Genomic DNA, 17,439 nt, shown 5'->3' on the forward strand with positions numbered 1-17,439 from the left:
GATTGTGTGGCAATGGCAAATGGTTTACATAGCTCACGGCCTCACAGGTCAGGCAGAGGGCCCCTTTTGCTTAGGGCCCCAGGGGGAGTTCAGGATCGGCCCTGGGTTTAGCAGTCGATTCTGTTGCCTACCGGAATTCCTGTTCCCTTTACGCAATCATACCTCAAATCATGCGTAGTTGCCCGTAGCCTACCATCAGAACTGAATACGAGCAAGAAGCACAACTGAATGTAGGGGAAGCCCTTTTTTCAGGTCAGAGCAACTGCCCCTCATAATTCCTGTGCACGTCCCTGATGATTAGCCTACATAAATTTACATTAATTGTTTAACTTGGCCTATGCATTAACGCAATCAGCAATCTTCCTCCAAGATTGTTCTCTTGCTTTGGCAGCAGAGACAGTGTTACTGCGTGCTTGAAAAACACTTCTATATTCTTCATATTTCAGAAGAATAATCTCTTGCTCCTGCACGGAAAAATATATAGCTCTCGCTCTATCAACATCGAATGCGATTGGTTGTTCAGTGTCGACGTCACTCTTTTATGTGCACGTGCGCGTGGAGTAATCATAGCTTAAGGATCAAAGCCTGAGTTGACAGAGAAAGTTGATGAGCATGGTACCAATAAAGCCTGATTGCATCGGTTTGGTTTTGTCAACTCAAAACTAATCCTGTAACCCAGAGTTTGTTCAACTACGAGCATGCTACAGGCCCCAGAAGTTTTATACCTTGGTTGCTAGTTGTTGGCCTACTTCCAGAAGATGTGTTTTCATGTTTAGCTCTAAAATGTCTCAACATGACGATGTGTTGTTATTATAAGAAAGCTGTTGAGAACAAATTAGGCACTCAACCTACAGAAGGAGGATACATGTATTAACTTGATTACTTTTTTTTTCATATACATAATGTAGGCCTATTTAACATAATATATTGTTTATTATACACTGAATATGCATAAAATTACATGTAAATAACAATTTACATTATAATTAATTATTATATTTATTTTATATAAATTCGTAAATCATAATTCATTTTAAAATCATATTCTTATTACAAAATAATAATAATAATTATCTGACAGTATATTTTTATACGACCTGAAAATGCTGCCATACTTCTGAACGGCCTCTTTTCTTGGCTGGTTTCATGCTGAAAATTCAAAAGATCTCACTCACTGTTTCAGTCTCAGTCGGTCTCAGTTCACTACCGAAGCGCATGTCACTCGAAACCTGCTCAAGGGGTTCGCGCTATTTATGGATCAAAATATGCAGTAGTCACTTGGTTGTGTGTCGAAACGAAGCTTCGGACGTCACTGATCACATGGTTATGGCAAGACGAATCAAGCTCTGGTACAGTGGTTCATGTGAGATGTTTCGTTTTTTTTAATACAAGCTTCGAAGCCTCGGTGCCGAACGTCACATCATTATTATTTTGATTTACTGAAAATTAAATGAATCTTTTTTTTTTCTTTAATTTCAGACCTGATGAAAGAGAGTGAGGAGAGTGAAGAACTGAGTGAAGTAAAGGAGGAGAGTGAAGAGAGTGAAGAACTGAGTGAAGTGAAGGAGGAACATCATGTCAAACCTGGAGAAAAACCTTTGAGTCACTCAAAGACTAAAAAGACATTTTTAAAGAAAAGAAGAGCCAAGAAATCTACAACCTGCACTCAGTGTGGAAAGAGTATCTCAACCAAACATCTCGATGCGCACATGAGAGTACACACTGGAGAGAAGCCGTTCTCATGTGATCAATGTGGGACAAGCTTCACACAAAAACCAAATCTTATTAAACACATGAAAATACACACCGGAGAGAAGCCGCATCAATGTGATCAATGTGGGACAAGCTTCACACTAAAATTACATCTTAAGGAACACATGAGGATCCACACTGAAGAGAAGCCATTCACATGTGTTCGGTGTGGGAAGAGTTTTCCATACAAACGAAGTCTTGATGTTCACATGAGAGTTCACGCTGAAGAGAAGCTGTTCACCTGCGATCAGTGCGGGAAGTGTTTCACACAAAAAATACACCTTAAGGTTCACATGATGATCCACACTGGAGAGAAGCCGTACGCATGCGATAAATGTGAGAAGAGTTTCAGGAATTCATCACACCTTAAGAGTCACATGAGAATCCACACTGGAGAAAAGCCGTTTATGTGTGATCGGTGTGAAAAGAGATTCTTTAACAAACAGAGTCTTGATTATCACCTGAGAGTTCACACTGGAGAGAGACCGTTCACATGTGATCAATGTGAGAAGAGCTTCATGAATTCTAATAAACTTAAAAGACACATGAAAATCCACACTGGAGAGAGGCCGTACGCATGTGATAAATGTGGGAAGAGCTTCACAGAATCAGCAAACCTTAAGAGTCACATGATGATCCACACTGAAGAGAAGCCGTTCACATGCGATAAATGTGGGAAGAGTTTTAGGGATTCAGGATACCTTAAGAGTCACATGAGAATCCACACCGGAGAAAAGGCTTTCATGTGTGATCAGTGTGAAAAGAGATTCTCAAACAAACAAAATCTTAAGCTTCACATGAGAATTCACACTGGAGAGAAACCGTTCACATGTGATCAGTGTGGGAAAAGTTTCACACAAAAATCATGGCTTGAGCTTCACATGAGAGTTCATACTGGAGAGAAGCCGTTCATGTGTGATCAGTGTGAAAAGAGATTCACGCACAGACAAAATCTTAATGCTCACATGAAGATACACACCGGAGAGAAGCCGTTCACATGTGATCATTGCAGCAAAACGTTTCTTGGGTCATCAAACCTCAAGAAACATCTGACAATTCATACGAAGGAGAAGCCACATTCATGTGCTGTGTGTGGAAAGAGTTTTTCACTGCAGCAAAGTTTACAAAGACATGAGAAAATTCATACTAGTGTGAGAGAGTACATGTGCTTTGAGTGTAAGAAGACTTTTATTTCAGCAAGCCATTTAAAACAACACCAGAGAATTCACACTGGTGAAAAACCTTACAAGTGTTCACACTGTGACAAAAGATTCAGCCAGTCAACACATGTGAAAAGACATGAGAGCATCCATACGGGAGAAAAACCTTAAACGTGTTTACACTGTGACGAGATTCAGTCAGCCAGCAACTCTGAAATCACATGAGAGGATCCACACTGGAGAAAAACCTTAAAAGTGTTCACACTGTGACGAGATTCAGTCAGTCGTTATGTCCGAAAAAAACATTAAATGATCCACAGCAGAGAGAAGTGGAATACAGAAACAACGTCACGGATGCAACACCATGATCAACACCAGACCCTTCAGCTCCACACACTCGATCAGCTTCACCTGAATACTAATCCAGCGCACCTGAACCAGTTCATCAGCACACAGTTCATAAGCAGTAACCTCTCACTTCACAATCATCTTGTTCTTCAATACTGGTCAACTTATGCCGGGCGTACACCAAAGGATTTTCACAGTCCCAGACTAAAGAGCGGCAGTCTTTAGAAATCTTACTGGAGTCTCGGCGCGCTCCCGTCGTCTCGATCGTTAAACGTGAGGTGATAATCTGCAGTCGGCGACCCGATTTATGCCAGTCTTTCTCTAGTCTTTCATATCAAACATGTTTGATATTATCGCAAGTCTTTAGTCTGAGACTAAAAACTGTGAACCCAAGTCTTTAGATGTGAGCCGATAATCTTATAAAGTCTTTTCTAAATCTTTTCAAAGTCTTCAGGTGTACAGAAAGCATAAACCAGCTCCTTACCTGTTCATCTCACGTTTGAGACTACTCACCTTCTACATCCTCCGTTATTCTTCAGATCATCCGATCATCTTCAGCCATCGTGATCTCATCACCTGCAATGCAAAGAGACAATTACTAGCCAGTTTATCCAAATGATCTTCATTCAAAACACTCACCTGTTGTTTCTACTCGATCTCTGCCACCTGTCAATAAACCTTTCAGTGAATTGTATTACCGGTGTTGTCTCCGTCTGTCCGCTGACAGATAACAGCGGTTGCAAAAGAGTTGCGTTACATTACGTTAGACAAGTGCTCAGCTGCTGGCGCGTTGATCAAAAATGAAGTGGTCTAAACCCTCTGGTGCACAGGGACGAAAACGGAGAAAGGAAGGAGATAAAAAGAAAGCCCAGTATAGAGGTAAATCTTCTCATCTCAGCCATTAAGGTGTCAAACGAAATAAATATATTACCTGAGTTTTTTCGGTGTGTTAAACATTTAACACATTTAAATTGTTTTAAAGTTTAAATGTTTTAATGGTTTTGTATTTAATGATTTTGTATTTATGTTTTTTATTTATACGCTGCAGGTCTTTTTTCTTAAGCAATGGAGCGTGTAATGGTGACCACATGAATTTCCTACTTGTGGATAATAAAGTTTACCTTGACCTTGATATCTGATTGGCCGACACACTCAGAAGGATGGATCAGATGTACACGCTTATAACCCAATGACAAGCTGTTTTGCTTTGCTTTTCGCCTTGGTTTTTGCGAAGCCAACCATCCATTCACCATCGAGTGCTGTCTCCTAATTCTTGCTGAACTGGTGCAAATTTTATTACAGTTTTTCTGAATTGCTACAACACTGAACCAAATTCTCAATAGCCTAAACCAATTTTTCAAATAAATCACTCTTAATGTAAAACATTAAACAAGTTCAGGTAGTTAAAACACTGTTTGCAAATCTCATGCTCTCATTTTGCAAAACTCTAAACATATTCTCACTCACTAAAACACATTTTCCTCTGTGATTCACTTATATTTCACGCTAAACACAGGCAAGGCAAAAGTTAAACAACTGCAACACAGTTGTCATCGTTTACACACAACGACTCGTAATTGTTCACACTTATTTCTAATGATGTGATCAAACCAACTGTACATAATACAAGTCAATTCAGAGTGCCAAAACTGACTGAAAATGTTGCACTGAATTTTGATACAAATAATGGATGGAAACAATATAAGAGGGAGAAGAGGAAGAGTGTGTATAAGAGGTGGCAAACAAGGAGGACTTTTTTTTATGTAACCTGTTTGGCTTTTGCAGTTGGGTCACTGTATTTTCACAGTATGCAAGTGCTGAATATACAAACATTAAGTACTATACAATATTCAGTACAATATTGTACTTGCAGTACACACAGTATATAGCCTATACATGTTTTTCACCATACTACTGTAAGTTGTCATTACTATACTTTTTTACGTAATTGCAAAATTTGTTTACTTTGTTACAATATACTTTTTTCTGTAACTGTATGCTTTGGATTCTGTGTTCTCCATTTGTGTTTAAGGTTTTGAGAAAGTGAGTGATGGTTTCAAACAATGTGTTTTAGCAATTGATAAAAACTAAGCAAACTAACTAAGGTTGAATTGCTAGTATATTGATTCTCTCAGGTTGCGGTCAAAGTAATCATGTCTGACGCTAGACATCTGGGACTCCATTCATCCCCCGTAAATATCATCACTTTTCCCTGTCACTGTTTGAATGAATGTTTGTGTGTTTTTCTTTTGTCTTGCTTGATTTTACATATATACAAGTGTCTTGTGCGGTGTGCTTACAAGTTACTGCCTTAAACAGTAGATTTTGTTACCTTGGTTATATTCAGTGATCACAATTTTATGCTATTATTACTGTAGGCCATTGAGATAATATTCTGTCCAGAATTAATAAAATACTCTTATCTCAACTTATTGTGGATGAATATTTGATAAAGTGTTAAATAATAATTCTGAATATTAATTTGATTCTTATTCACTGCAATTCAGTTATATTGATCCGAGTTCCCTTACACACATGTACTTAAAAAAAAAATTGTGCTAATAATTTTTCATATAAAAATATATTGTCTGAGATGTGAAAATATAATGTTCAAGAGTGCTAGAAGAAGACAGCAGTGTAAACGACAGAGGAGGACATCCGGCTTATTAAGCTTGATTTACAGAGACTGAAATGCCAACAACAGAATGATTGCATTATTCAGGGCATGGAGGAGTTGAGCTTAACAGCATCTCCAACATCGCTGTTCAGAGCTTGATTATTGAGATTTTAGCTCAGCTGAGTTTAATTTTTGCACTAACTGCTTTGTATTGTGAGCAGTAAATTACCGTAAGTGTTTTCATTGTTATGATCGCCTCCTGTGAGACTTATAACTACAAACTGAGCCTCCAAAAAAAGAAGCACTACACAGCAAAATCCCCAGTGTTAAATGAACACTCCTCAGTGTATGTGTCCAACTACATGGTGTTAAAATTAGTAGGGTGTCTTCTCCGTCATTCCCGAAGAGCTTCAAGCTGCGGGCGGACGAGTACTTTCTGATTTAGGCTAGATTTGACTATCCGGACCCTACCTAAATAATCAGAGGGTTAATGGTGTAAGATAAAAAGACATGCCAAGAAACAACATTTTAAACTAAATTGATAGTTTTATCAAATGATTTGATTACCACCATTATTTAAAGTACTTTACATTTGTATATTGTTCATGCAATGTCTGTTACTCGTGGATCGATTGCTCCTGTCTACCTCGCTGTATTGCTGGTGTGTGGTTTGCGTCTGAAGGCTCCATATAGCTTTCCGTTTTGAATCTCTATTTACTATCACTCCTTGTTGTTTATATCGCTGAATATATCGTACTCATCAAGCAGATATCTGATATTATCTAATTGTGTCTGTCACATTAATCTAAATCACTATCACTAGCCTTCTGCTTGCCTGTTTTTTCTGCTGCCCTACCGTAAAATCTAAAATCTATTTCACTGCCGTAAAATCTAAAATATTACTACCATATTTTGTACGGTAAATCGCTTGCAACCAGCTGCCAGTTTTATACCGTAAACTTTAGTTCAATGCCGTAAAACATAAATAAAACATCACTTTGTGTGTGTGAGTGTGTTGCCCAGAATTGATGTCAGTTGAGTGTGGATCACATCAATTTGCTTCTGATTTTCAAAGTACAACGGCACTTGGTGGAACACTTTTGGGAAAAATGTCAAGCCACTTTGATTTCTTTTGGCCACTGATCGTGGACTGTGCGGAGAAAATTGAAAATGACATTAAAAACATTTATGTCTCTGTAAGTCGTTTATTTACTAGACAAGCTATTGATTTGGAATGCAGTAAAAAAAAAGAGATGGGTGTTTATAGTTTATACAAGATTTTTTTTATTTTTTATTTTTTTATTTGACAGGGACAGTGTACATTAATTGACATTGCTGTAAATGCAACAGAATTAGCCAAAAGTCTATTTTTCATCTGTTGTTCATGGACAGATCTTAACATTGTCTACCTAATTAAAACAACAATAAAAAGTTTACAATGAACAATACAAATTTAAAAAGCAATAAAACAGACATAATTCTTCAATCTTGATAAATACAGTGTGCACGTTTGCTATAATAGACATTGTTAAAATTGATACTAATATAAAGACATACATTGACACAGCATAGACACAAGTGGCAGCACAGTTGGGTTGAGGGAGGATACCTATTCTTATTAATGCTGACAAATCTGATGTGTTATGAACCAGTTTTTTAGATGTTTTTTGAACAGAGTGTATGTGGTGAGTTCTCTGATGTTCTGAGGGACAGAGTTCCACTCCTGTGCTGCTGTCACTGAAAAGGCACTCTGACTAAAAGCACTTTTCCGCAGAGGAACAACACAGTCTCGTCGGGCCGACCCTCGTGTTACCCTCTGTGTGGTGTTCCTGATGTTTACAAGATGACAGACCATGGATGATTTGGTATAACAGACAACGATTTGAATACTTGATGACATTTTCCCAACCTAAAAGCTTGTGCTTTTGTAAAATGGCACAATGGAGATATCTTGATGTTTTTTTTATCCAGAATTTTAATTGTCTGTTTGTAAAGTGACTCTTTACAGATTTTAGTGTTGTTTTATTTGCCTGTGACCAGGTTGTAAGACAGTAAGGGATGTGAGACAGAACCATACTGTACATGAACATTTTAGCTGCCTGAAGTGACAAGTGCGATCTTATGAACCGGAAATTTGCGATATTAAATTGAACTCGATTGCAGACCTTTTTTATCTGTGATTTAAAAGTTAATTTAGAGTCTATTAAGATGCCTAGGTACTTGAATTCTGACACAACTTTTATTTTTTCCCCTGTCACATAAATATCTGCCTGATTATTTGCAATGTTTGATTTAGAAAAATAAATTGAGACTGTTTTATTTACATTAAGTTTTAAGCAGGATTGATTTAGCCATTCAGAGACATAGGCCATTGACTGTGTAAGTTTTTCAGCAACTTGTTTTGTGTTTTTACCATGGATATAAATGACTGTATCGTGTGCGCACATCTGAATATAGACGTTAGGACAAACTGAAGGGAGGTAGTTTATATAAAGTGAAAATAGCAGAGGCCCCAGGATAGAACCTTGAGGTACCCCTGTGGACATGACAAGGGGCGGTGAGTGGTAATCACTGATCCTCACTGACTGTGAGCGATTCGAAGGTTATGATTCTATCCATTTTATTGCATCCATTAGTTTGGTTAATAATATTTTATGGTTTACAGTGTCAAAGGCACTTTTTTTAGATCGAGAAACACAGCTCCAACCGCGCCACCTTTATCCAGTAAATGTTTCATATTTTCTATGAAAAAAACAATGAGCAGTTTCCGTAGAATGTTGAGTTCTGAAACCAAATTGCATTGAATGAAGGGAAAATGTAGTGGTATTCAAATGTGTTATTATTTGTTGGGAAATTAGATTCTCTGCGACTTTTGACACTGTAGGTGTGATGCTGATTGGTCTGTAATTGTTCACTGACAATGGATTTCCATCTTTGAAAATTGGAACAACAGCAGCTGACTTCCACACATTTGGAAATACTGCCTCAATAATGGAGAGATTGACAATTCTGGTTACTGGTGTTAATAATGTGGAACTGAGTTATTTCAGCATGCACATACAGGTCCTTCTCAAAAAATTAGCATATTGAGATAAAGTTAATTATTTTCCATAATGTAATGATAAAAATGTAACTTTCATATATTTTAGATTCATTGCACACCAACTGAAATATTTCAGGTCTTTTATTGTTTTAATACTGATGATTTTGGCATACAGCTCATGAAAACCCAAAATTCCTGTCTCAAAAAATTAGCATATTTCATCCGCCCAATAAAAGAAGTGTTTTTAATACAAAAAAAGTAAACCTTCAAATAATTATGTTCAGTTATGCACTCAATACTTGGTCGGGAATCCTTTTGCAGAAATGACTGCTTCAATGTGGCGTGGCATGGAGGCAATCAGCCTGTGGCACTGCTGAGGTGTTATGGAGGCCCAGGATGCTTCGATAGCGGCCTTAAGCTCATCCAGAGTGTTGGGTCTTGCGTCTCTCAACTTTCTCTTCACAATATCCCACAGATTCTCTATGGCAGGCCAATTGAGCATAGTAATACCATGATCAGTAAACCATTTACCAGTGGTTTTGGCACTGTGAGCAGGTGCCAGGTCGTGCTGAAAAAGGAAATCTTCATCTCCATAAAGCTTTTCAGCAGATGGAAGCATGAAGTGCTCCAAAATCTCCTGATAGCTAGCTGCATTGACCCTGCCCTTGATAAAACACAGTGGACCAACACCAGCAGCTGACATGGCACCCCAGACCATCACTGACTGTGGGTACTTGACACTGGACTTCAGGCATTGGCATTTCCTTCTCCCCAGTCTTCCTCCAGACTCTGGCGCCTTGATTTCCGAATGACATGCAAAATTTGCTTTCATCCGAAAAAAAAGAACTTTGGACCACTGAGCAACAGTCCAGTGCTGCTTCTCTGTAGCCCAGGTCAGGCGCTTCTGCCGCTGTTTCTGATTCAAAAGTGGCTTGACCTGGGGAACGCGGCACCTGTAGCCCATTTCCTGCACACGCCTGTGCACGGTGGCTCTGGATGTTTCTACTCCAGACTCAGTCCACTGCTTCCGCAGGTCCCCCAAGGTCTGGAATCGGTCCTTCTCCACAATCTTCCTCAGGGTCACCTCTTCTCGTTGTGTAGCGTTTTTTGCCAAACTTTTTCCTTCCCACAGACTTCCCACTGAGGTGCCTTGATACAGCACTCTGGGAACAGCCTATTTGTTCAGAAATGTCTTTCTGTGTCTTAACCTCTTGCTTGAGGGTGTCAATGATGGCCTTCTGGACAGCAGTCAGGTCGGCAGTCTTACCCATGATTGCGGTTTTGAGAAATGAAACAGGCTGGGAGTTTTTAAAAGCCTCAGGAATCTTTTGCAGGTGTTTAGAGTTAATTAGTTGATTCAGATGATTAGGTTAATAGCTCGTTTAGAGACCCTTTTCATGATATGCTAATTTTTTGAGATAGGAATTTGGGGTTTTCATGAGCTGTATGCCAAAATCATCATTATTAAAACAATAAAAGACCTGAAATATTTCAGTTGGTGTGCAATGAATCTAAAATATATGAAAGTTTAATTTTTATCATTACATTATGGAAAATAATGAACTTTATCACAATATGCTAATTTTTTGAGAAGGACCTGTATCTATGCCAAATATGTCTCTAGTTCTGGAAGCTTTTAGTGTTCTTATTGTCTGTAAGACTTCAGATTCTGTGACTGTGCCTAGGTTATAAATTGGTAGGTTGGAAGCTTTGGGCAATAGTGGATACAGATTCAATAAAATAATTATTGAAGGCATCTGCAACTTTGTTTTTGTTATTTGTAATTTGTCCATTTATCTTAATTTCTAAAAGTTGTTTCCTGTTTGGGTCCTGTCCTACAAGTTTTTTCAGTTGGTTCCAAATTGTTTTAGAATCCCCCTTTGCATTTTCTATTATAATCAAGAAAAAATCTGCTTTGGCCTTGCGTATAGCTTTAACAGTTTTATTCCTCAATGTTGTAAACAGATTTTTAGCACTAGCTAACTTAGTTTTAATTGCATTTTTTAACGCAAGATCCCTCTTTCATTAGTTTGCATTTGTCAGAGTTCATCCAGGGAAGAATGTTTTTATTGTGTTTGTGTTTAACTTTACAGCTAAAATATTGAATTGTTCTCTCAATTGTCGCTACAAAAGATTCACAATCCATTTCACAATTTGTTCCCAACAATATTTGATCCCAGTCAATCTGCTGGACCGCACTTTTAAATCCTTCCTGGTGTTTTTTTGGGATTCCAACAAACTGACGCTCTCTGACAGAATAATTAAATTTATTTTTTGAGAGCTTCCTGGCCACAAGGATCAAATTGTGATCAGAAAGACCAGCTAACATATTGTATGATTTAAATATTCTCTGAGGTCGGTTGTTAAATGTTAAATCAATCTGGGTGCTGCTTTGATCATTTGGACTAGATCAAATTTGTCAGTTTTTTTTTTTTTTAGCTTTTTTCTACATGATTTGTCCTCCCAGTTTATGTTGATATCCCCCAAAATAATGGTCTCTTTGTTTAAGTTAGATTCTTTCAGTAATTTTTCCAACTTTTCATAAAAAGTGACATCTGAAGGTTTGGGGGGGGGGGGGGGGGGGTGGGGGGGTGGGGGGGGGGAACGATATACCACAATGATTGTAAAAGACATTTGTGGTGATAGTATGATATTTAAGCCCAAGCATTCCAGTTCATGATCATTCAACCATTGAATTTCCTGACACTGATTATTGTTTTTTTATGTATATCATGACACCACCACCCTTTGCTCCTTCTCTGTCTCTCCTGAACATATTATAGCCAGGGATGTTAAGTGCTGCAGCATTATTATAGAGCCAGGTCTCAGATAGACAGAGATAATCCAGATTTGATTTAAGTAACAGGTGATTAACTTGTTCTGTTTTTGACATGATTCTTCTTATATTTAAATGCCCACCCAGCAGACCTTTGGGTTTTGCCTTAGGGTCCCAAACTATTCTCGAGTGATTGACAGTTTGAAAGAACGCCCATTTCCGGTGTTTGGCTACCCCTGGATTCAGCTGCTTCCTGTTTACGGCCATTACCATGGTGACGGAGCGGCCATTCAGAAAAGTTTGTTGTTGTTGTGTGTCCTGATCATGCCTCCCGCTCCCATGCGAGACCAAGGCTGTACCGCGCTGTTGTCCCACCGACTGGCAACTGAAGCTTCTGTCCGACACATCAACACACACCCTCTGACCCGGAGTTTCCCCGTGCCAGACCGCCACGGTACCAGCGCATCCACACCTTCGCCATCGCCTCCCCGGACAGACAGCTCGGCCACAGTTGACGACGGGTACAGAAAAAGGAGAGGATCAGGATGTTGTGTAGAGGAAAACAGAGATGTACCTGAACATACCTGTAAGGTATGAGTGACGCGTTTGTCCTCTGTGCGTAGGTTAGCCTCTCCTAGCATCTCGAAGTGGTGCGGGCCTGGGCACGGGTGGATGTCTCCGGATAACATCAAACATATGGCAATAATAAGTCCAGTTGTCAGAGATGATTGAGTCGATGTTGTTGATTTAGTCTTGGTAATCTTATTATAAAGTGATGGGTAGACCAAAGTCACAGTCAGTGTGTAGGTTCCATAGCCGATGCTTGCCTTTGCCAAATCATTGTTTGTTTGTTTGTATCCCAGGTCTTCAAATTTTGACGGGTTGTCATTTAAATGAAGCAGTGGAATGATATTACCAACCATCCGAGCTGGATCAACATGAATAGGCTTTAAAATCTTTGTGAGCAAACATTATCCTAGGAGCACTGTGACAGCCCCTCTCCCACCTGCAGCCATCTTTTTCTTCAAAAAAGGTGTGGTTGACCAAGTTTAGAGAGAGAGAGAAAGAGAGAGAGAGAGAGGGAGAGAGTGGTTTTCATTTCCTTAAGTAGCTAAAGCAAACACACACCTTTATGAGATGCAAGTTAAAGCGAACTTGACAGAGTACAATAAAACCCACATTAAGTGCACATACCCTACATTTTAGTACAGATCAGTAAGCTATTTTAAGAAAAAATGTATATTAAGATATAAATTAGATAATTAGATCAACTCATTTATAAGATTATGTGGAAGCAATTTAATATGTTCTATATATGTGCATTTTCTTATATTCATAGTAATTCGATAAAGGTAGTAAAATGCACGAGGATTGCATGTGGAGTCCCATGATTCTCTGCTGGTGGAACAAAGAACTATTAACCCTTATCTGTGTATGTATGTGTATGGCCTTGTATACGTGACTTGACAAAAAGTAAGTGTGACTGTATGACTGAGACAAAGGGCCTTTTACACATTAGTAGTAGGATGCAACAATGTGTTAGTTATGGGACATGTTGTTCATGATGACATAAAGGGAGTCAACTATAAAGAAGAAAGGATGCCCTCCCTTCTCTGTCACACTCTGCAGCCATTCTGTATGACTGTATGACCGCTGGCCTTTTCTTTCAAGAAAATAAATACCCTTTAAAGACATTTGGTACATGTTTGTCTCTTATTCAGTGATGTAAAATTGTTTGCGACCACAATTTTAAGAAACAACTCAAACCAGAGTCGACATTCAAACCATATGGGAAAAGTTTTTAACGTGGGTTTTATCATGTATGACGTTCGAAATAATCAAAATACTTGAGTGAGTGTGCAGTTGAACTCTTTACTTAGAGAGATTTACATACATATATAGACTTACATAGACTGTAAAAAAAATTCCAATATCTACTGTAATGTTGCCCCAGAAACCATGTGGAGTATGTTTTAATGCGAGGAGTAAACAGGGTCTTACCAGAGGAGCACATCTCACGCAAGCTAAAGACAGGCAACAGAGGGAAATTAAAAAGAAAATTAACTTTGAAAGTGAGAAGAGAAGACGAGGGGCAGGTAAACCTACACATGGTTAGCTGAGTTTGAGCCAGACAGAACATCAAATTGACCGTCAATAACTTTTTGTCTCTCAAAATAAATGATAGATAGATATATAGAAATGAATTGATATCTACCTACCCTAGCTTTATCTAACTAATCGTTTATACATAATAAATGTTGCATCATTGCTAAACAACAATAACTTAAGCAGATTATTTAACATACCTCAATTCTTGTCGTTGTACAGCCTCCCCCTACTGGACGCATCAGGAACAACAATATTTAAATTAACAAAGAACACAAAATTATTCAAAATCTATGGACTGGACGGTTATTAATGTGTACGTTTCGAGCGTCGATTTAAAGGTGGGGTATGTGATTTTCTTTTTTGACCATTTTTTCAAAATCACTTGAAATCCTATTCCTGACCCACTTGCTGGCTGTAAATTAGAAGCACTGAAATGAAAATTAAGCAATTTAATCATCTGTGGAACGGGCAGGACTCGAAAAACTCCAGCCAATCATTTTCAAGACCGTCTAGAATCATTGGACAGTAAATGCGTCACTCAAACAGTCTCCCCCCACCCCCCTCGCGCGCGTGGCCCGTTCGTGCGCAATGCGCATACTCAAAGCTCGTGACCCAGTTACAGGAAGTGAAAGTCGCCCCGGTACAGAGAGAGAAGGAGAAGGTATAGTTGCTTCTGTTTGGAGAATGTCAGACAAGACACCATCACAGAAAAGGAAATCTATTTTCGAGAGAGCAATTGCGAACAAAACGGCCGAAAGAGAAAGGTCTAAAACAAGGGTCATTCTAGGCGATGCTTTTCAACGTTGGCGGCAACTGAAGGACCAGGAAGGACTACCAACAGATGCAGCTGTGGCATTTTTTCTGCTTGACAGGTGAGAAGCCGATTAACTTGTAGTATTTACTACTAATCAGGGAACTGTCTTTACTGACGATTTGCGCACGAGAATTGTAGCTGTTCTAACGTTATAGCCCAGCCATATGTAGAACTAGCTAGCTAAACAACCTGTTTGAGGAGGAAGCTGATGTGAGCGATTGTATTTATGTATGGGCATCTGAGTTTTCGTTCGTGCTTGATTGCGCGTCCATGTTTTTCGAATGGGTGGAGTCAGACCCAGCGTTGGAGGACAAGTAGGTAGGACCTTATGAGTTATGTATTTTCAAAATCTCCCGGCCGTTTTGCAAATCACATACCCCACCTTTAATGATGTTATTTCGCAGTATATCCCCCTACTGGACGCATCAGGAACAACAGGGGTGTAAAACTGTCTGGGGCGTATATCTACCGGCTCCAGGGGCCTCATTTATAACCATTGCGTACGCACAAAACAGGCCCTGAAAGATGCGTACGCTACTTCCGACGCATAAGTTGTGATTTATAAAAACAAACTTGACGGGAAAATTTGCGCACCTGCACGCAAACTCTGACCCATGCGTATGAACGTTTTGGAGATGGAGCAGTTTGGCGACACCGATGGTGAACTGGAGTTAAATGCCTTTTTGGTCACTTTTAGACAGAAAATCTAAAGACAATTATACATATACAGAAAGATAATACAAACATAATTTCACTCACCAAGCCTATCACATGAAGCAAACATCCATCCCTTCTTAAATGTCCGCGCCATCGAGCACGTTGGACCGTTTAGTGAAACTGACGCAGCCTATCTAAAACCGTAAATCTTCATTATAAGTCCTAATCATAAATACAGTGCATGTTCACAATAACAGTTTAAATAAATAAAAGAATGATTCAAACTATGTTTTACTTCTAAACATTTAGATTAAATATGCCAATCTCATTAATGGTGTTAAACACTTAAACTACATGAAATCATTACTGAGAAGTTACAACATTTGTAGGCTATATTCAATAAATATAAATATTTGTTGTGAATGCAATGCTTTTGAACACTTTTCCTCTCCTCTGGCATGCTATGTTTTAATGTTTTAACTACAGAGATGAATTGCTTATCATGATAATAGCAGATTGTCTGAGAAAATAATTTTGTGCAAATAATGCACAACAAGGTCTGTCTTTTTCCATTAAAAATATAAATCAATTAAAAATACTATTTGGCGGAAAAGATTGAGAAAACCTTTAGCTGAAATGTATTTTACACTATTTGATTTATTTATTCAAAAACAAGGCAAAGATAGGCTATTAAATAATTTTTTATTAATGACATCCGTATTTCATATTTTCGTAATGTCTGGTACCGTTAAACATGTTATCACGTGGATGAATAATCATATGCAAATGATATGCAGATGAGGATATGCATAGTAAAACTAGGCGTTGTAAGCTCCATTTATGGTTGTTTCGGGGAGGAGACGCATGTGCGCACAATCTTCCGCTAACTGGAATTTATAAAGTGAATTCTGCGCAGATTCTGGTGTACGCACTGTTTTATAAGTCTGAATATTTTTTTGCGTACGACATTTTTGGCTTTCGGGCGCACGTACACTTTTAGTAAGGATCCTACGCAGAGTTTTATAAATGAGGCCCCAGGTCTGCAGCCTCCCCATACTCCTATTCATTGTCAACTATTGTCTATAAATATGTTTGTATTGGCTAAAGTTTATTCAGCTAATGCGTGTCCTGTTTAAAATGTGCTGTGTTCAAATGCAAAGACAGCCAGTCTCAAATAAAACTTTTTTATTTGTCACTTTTTTTCTGTGGGATTTAGGATCATATTTGGATATTGGAATAATAAATGAAGTAGGCTAGCCTATCTTAAATGTACACACAATGTTCCTATTTTCTTAATTTTAGACTAGTTGACCAGCACTTATATGCAATGCAATATTATATGCAATAATACATACATAATTAAAACAAGTTAACCACCAAATTTTGCTCAGAACAAAATTATATCTTAACCGGACAGTTGAATATTTGATTTTGTGAATTAAAATATTATATATTCAACGTCAATCCAGACCAATACACATTCATAAAATAAATGTTTTATAGATTCCTTTCTAAATTACAAAAGACGCATGTAGTCTCCATGTCTCTAAAAAATCTCAAGACTACTATTCTCACTGAGTAAATCAAATAAATGATATAACTTCTTTAACTTTATTAGTGAGACAGTATTTACTTGGTAAATATTTAATATTCAACAATATTATTGATCTGCCTTAAGGTGGACGATAACGCCATTTTCTTCTAGAAACAAACTTTGTTGCAGAATTTTCAGATTGCCACTGTGAAGCTGCTTTGATACAATCTGTATGGTAAAAAGCGCTATATAAATAAAGGTGAGTTGACTTGGGAAACTCCAGACCTCTTTCCATTCAATCTGATTATACATGGAGTTCCAAAAGATTTGCATTTAGGCAATAATGTAGTTGTGCATAGTTTTTTATACAAAAGTTGTTATTTTTTGTATCCATACTTCTGTAAGGGGTATACAGTCAAAGACCCAGAACCAGATATGAAGAATCAAGACCCGGAGTCAGAATTATAAAAAAATTAAAGACAAGTTTTACTGAAGATAGTTTGCAGTTTCATCAGCAGAAGTCAGCTTCAAGACTCACACAGGAGTTCGTAGGCCGCCCCGCTTACAGTTACAAATATCACAGCAGTTATACCATTTCCAAGGTCTAAGCTACGTCATTGCTTACAGGA

At 38.2% G+C, this 17,439-nt stretch overlaps 3 protein-coding genes across 7 annotated transcripts in view; 2 read left to right on the forward strand and 1 right to left on the reverse strand.

Moving 5' to 3' along the window:
• LOC143711142 (uncharacterized) overlaps positions 1-17,439 on the reverse strand; it is a 376,270-nt gene that overhangs the window by 139,904 nt on the left and 218,927 nt on the right. The gene's annotated exons all lie outside the window — the stretch shown is intronic.
• LOC143711160 (uncharacterized) overlaps positions 1-17,439 on the forward strand; it is a 312,783-nt gene that overhangs the window by 60,645 nt on the left and 234,699 nt on the right. The window lies entirely within an intron of this gene.
• LOC143711084 (uncharacterized) overlaps positions 1-17,439 on the forward strand; it is a 276,637-nt gene that overhangs the window by 11,052 nt on the left and 248,146 nt on the right. For both annotated transcript variants that reach the window (XR_013194735.1, XR_013194736.1), the window contains exons 3-4: positions 1,480-4,139; positions 4,309-5,688. The gene's annotated coding sequence lies outside the window, so the exon portion shown is untranslated. Of the gene's footprint in view, positions 1-1,479; positions 4,140-4,308 lie in introns of those variants that run through there.

This window comes from Siphateles boraxobius, unplaced genomic scaffold, assembly GCF_051911475.1.
Source record: "Siphateles boraxobius isolate OS27281-9 unplaced genomic scaffold, OSU_SipBor_1 49, whole genome shotgun sequence".
Taxonomy (NCBI): domain Eukaryota; kingdom Metazoa; phylum Chordata; class Actinopteri; order Cypriniformes; family Leuciscidae; genus Siphateles; species Siphateles boraxobius.